Raw genomic sequence first — 4297 nt, 5'->3', positions numbered from 1 at the left:
CAAAACACCTGGGTCTGCGACCCCGAACTCGCCCCATCAAGATCCACGACTCTAACTCAATCGATCCCATAGCGCGCACCAATGCCAGGATCAGTGAGCTCCATCTCAACCGATCCCTAAACTAACTAACTACCTCAGCTGCACAGACTGCACCAAGGCTAGGATCCACGACTTTGACTCGCCCGATCCCATGGGGCGCACCGATGCTAGGATCAATGAGCTCCATCTCATTCGATCCTTATACTAAACCGCCTCGGCTGCATAGGCAGCACCAAGGCCAGGATCTACAACTTAAACTCGCCCGATCCCACAGCGCGCACCGACGCTAGGACCCATGAGCTCCATCTCATCTGATCCCTTGACTAACTACCTCGCCCGATCCCACGACGCGCATCGATGCTAGGATCCGCGAGCTCCGTCTTACCCAATCCCTAGAAAACTAAACGCCACGGCTGCGTAATGACGCCTTGGTTGATAATCCTGTCTTGACTAAAAAACACGCACGCATGCCCGCAAACAAACACCCCCTAGACGATTCTACCCTAATCACCAGGGGGCTACACCCGCGGGTGCGCTCACGCGCACCCGCTGACAAAATAGAAACCCTCCCCCACTGGCAACACGAAAAAACCTCGGACAATTCTACCTGAATCACCCGAGAGCTCGGGGGCTACACCCATGGGTGCGCTCACGCGCACCCGCCATCAAGACAAAAAATCCCCGAGCTGATTCTTCTTGAATTACCCGGGGGCTCAGGGGCTCCTGTCGGGTTCATAAACCTGGGGTCCCTCACAGACCAGCTTCCCAACAAAGGCTCAGCCCAAGCAGACAACGCGCAACTCATGGGCCAGCCCAAGTATCGGAACAATAGGCCAAGAGGGTGATCCAATCACCGTCTAGAAGGCTTGGCCGAGGAGGAATGGCACTAGCCTTCTGACTCTGACCCACCTCTCCGACCGGAATGCTCGCTTCGGTCTCTAGCCCGCCTCCAAATGTCCTTTCCAGCTGAAAGGCCTGGCCAAAAGCACTACTTCTGACTCCGACCCCACGTCTCCGACCAGGGTATGCGAATACCTTGCTCACTGCTCTTCTCCGACTGGCGCAATCAGAGCCGGCTGGGACCAACCGACCAGGGACACCCGCTAGGAAGGGACCAGGAAATAGACAAAGAAAGTAAGGTAGGGTGCACAAGTCAAACCTCAATACCAGGGACCATACCCTGTACACCTATAGAAATAGTACCCTGCAACCTCCCTGACACAAGTAGTGTTGTAGGTGCCGACATTTTCCCCTATAGTACTGTGGGCGCCATTAACTCCCATACGCTAAGGCTCCCCCCACATGCCTCTGGGCATCGACAGTGTTGTGGGCACCAGGATTTACCATACCGAGTGAACATGGTGAAACTCCCAATATGCCTCTGGGCATCAACAATATATGCAGGTACCGACATCTGCCATACCCGAACAAAGATGATGTAACCTCCCATGTGCATCTAACATCCAACAGTGTTGTGGGCGCCTACCATCATGCTGTACCTACCGGCGTGGGCAAGAAGGTTTAGAAGCATACGTACTCTCTCCCTCTCACTTGTAAGTCCATCTCCTTCATCTATAAAAGGGGATGCGCTCTCTCCCAAGAAACTTAGTTAATTTAGGTCGATTCAAGTGATTCTAGATTCATTAGATCGATCAATTTCACTAGCTCACAACCATAGAACCGCTAGATTCAGACCTCAAGCACACGCTTGAACACTTAGCTCATAGCGGAGCTCTTGTCGCTCTCGGCCTGCCCGACCGGAGCCGACGGGACCTCTTGTACACCCCATCTTTCTCCTTCTCATTTGTAACCCCACTGCAAACTTCGAGCACCTAGGCTCAGGAATAAAGTCACTAACCGACTCAAACTAGACGTAGGGCATGTTGCCTAAACTAGTATAAACCCTGTGTCATTGAGTGTTAGGCCACCTCCGATCACAACGTACGGCAAAATACAAATATTTACTTGTTGGTCACTTTTTGCACTGATAGTTGGCGCCGTCCGTAGGGAAGACATTGTACGTTCAACACTTTTTGGTCATCGGATGGTCCACTTTTTTTTGCCACCTTCGCCATGGCAGGCTTAGGCGATACGATTCGCTTCGACTCACTCGAGTTTCCCGCCCTCCCATCGGTTGGGATGCGGGTTCCAGCTGTCTTTGAGCCATCTTAGGCCTTCCTCCTCGAAAGCTTGGACTTAGCCTAGCTAGCTCTTGACACGATTGGGAATCCAAGCGAAGCATGCTTGCCTCCCTCTAGAACCTAGCCTAACTAGCTATAGCCTAGAATATGATGGAGCTCTGAGAATGATTAGGGTTTCTGTCTTCTCAAATGACTTGATGCCTTCAGGGGGGCCAGGGCTGACATATATAGGCTGGAGCATCCAACGTGAGCCCTTAGATGCAACCTTGGAGGCGGGTGGAGAACTAACATTGCAATGCGGAGGCTGATAGGTGGGCCTAGGGGCTGAGCATCCTGCAGGTGGGGCCGGCCTCTCTACCTCGGCATGCTATCCTCTGGTGTCCTCTAGAACCTTCTTGTGTCCATTTCACGGTGGATAAGCGCAATTAAATCTGACATGTAGGTCCACCTTGACGGTTTTCTTGATAAACCATATAGAAATCACAGATTCACCAAAACTCATAGAATTTGTTAGTTTAAACCCCTAAACCTTGTTGGTGATCTCATTTGTGCCCTTATACATGTTTTATTGATGGTTTATAATGGTTGTTAACTACCATCAACACTGTCCATGGGGATCAGCTCGCATCGAGGGTAGATAGAGGGCAAACCTATACCCAGGTACAGCCTCATTAACAAAGTAACCTAAGAATCCAGAACAAACTGAGTAGGGTAGCGAAAAGACCATCAGTCTGAGGGAGGAAACTAGAGAAGACACTCAGAGAACACCCTTAACCTTGGCAGTACCAGATAAGTTTGTCCACATCGGCATGAACTTATCAGCTTAAGAGAAGTAAGGCCGTATCTCCTTTCTGTATGAAAATAACGATGTTTTTGCATGGCCAGCCAATGGATCTCCAAGGCATCAGTAGGAATCTAGCCCAGCATAACTTGAATGTGATGAAGGATCCATCCCAAGGAAGCAAAAATTGAAAAAAATGTCTACCAAAAGAGCTGAAGCGGTGCAAAGCAGAGGTACAAGGATATTGGATGTCGGTTGTCATTAGGTAGGTTTAGTACCTAGAATGGCTAGCAAATGAACTCATGGTCAGGAGAAGAACGGAAAATGGTGAATTTGAGTCTATTTTATAGACCTAAACAAACATTGTTTGAAGGATCCGTATCCTCTGCGCGAATAGATTGACAAGCTTGTGGACATCGCAGCAGGATGCGAAATGATGAGCCTATTGGATTGCTTTTCAAGCTATCACTAGATCTGGCTAAACCCCGAAGATGAGGAAAAAACAAGTTTCATCACTCCTGGGAGAATGTATTGTTATCATCGCATGCCAGAAGGTCTACGAAATGTAGGTCCCACCTTTTCAAGAATGATAGATGGAGTTTTCCAGAAGTAAAAAGGCAAGAATTTAGTGGCGTATGTAGATGATATAGTATGAAGAGTGATAAGAAGGAATCACACATTTAAGACCTACAAGAAACTTTCAAGAACCTACAAAAGAGTGGCCTCAAGCTTGACCCCAACAAATGCATTTTTGGGATCCAGAAGGGTATGCTACTAGGATGTCTAATTTTGACAAGGGGAATGAAGCAAATCTAGACAAAATAGCAACAATAGCAAACATGCAACCACGATGAACAAGAAATAGATCCATAAGCTAACTGGTAGATTGGCGGCTCTGAACAGGTTCATCGCTAGATTAGTCAAAAAGGGATTATCGTTCTTCAGAACTCTTAGGAATTCAGATTTGTTCGATTGGGGTCCCGAACAGTAGCAAGCAGTACCTAACTGAGCTCACAACCTTGTATAGGCCATCCCCAGGGGCAGCTCTATTGCTCTATCTAGTAGCTTCACCTACTACAGTCAGTATAGTCTTAGTAGAGGAGAAAGAGCATGACAACCAGCTAAAGCAGTTCTCCTGTATATTTTGTTTCTGAGGCATTGTTCGGAGCCAAACTGAATTACACAGAGCTCGAGAAAATAGCATATATTGTCGTTATGGCCTCTAGAAAGTTGAAGCACTACATTCAAGCACTGCATTAGAGTTCTGACGGCGCAGCCGCTAGAAGCTCTCTTCCATAACAGTGAAGTAATCAGACGCATCAGCAAATAGGCCGTG

The sequence above is a fragment of the Miscanthus floridulus genome, chromosome 11, assembly GCF_019320115.1.
Source record: "Miscanthus floridulus cultivar M001 chromosome 11, ASM1932011v1, whole genome shotgun sequence".
In the NCBI taxonomy this organism is placed as follows: domain Eukaryota; kingdom Viridiplantae; phylum Streptophyta; class Magnoliopsida; order Poales; family Poaceae; genus Miscanthus; species Miscanthus floridulus.
This window is presented reverse-complemented; position numbering follows the sequence as displayed.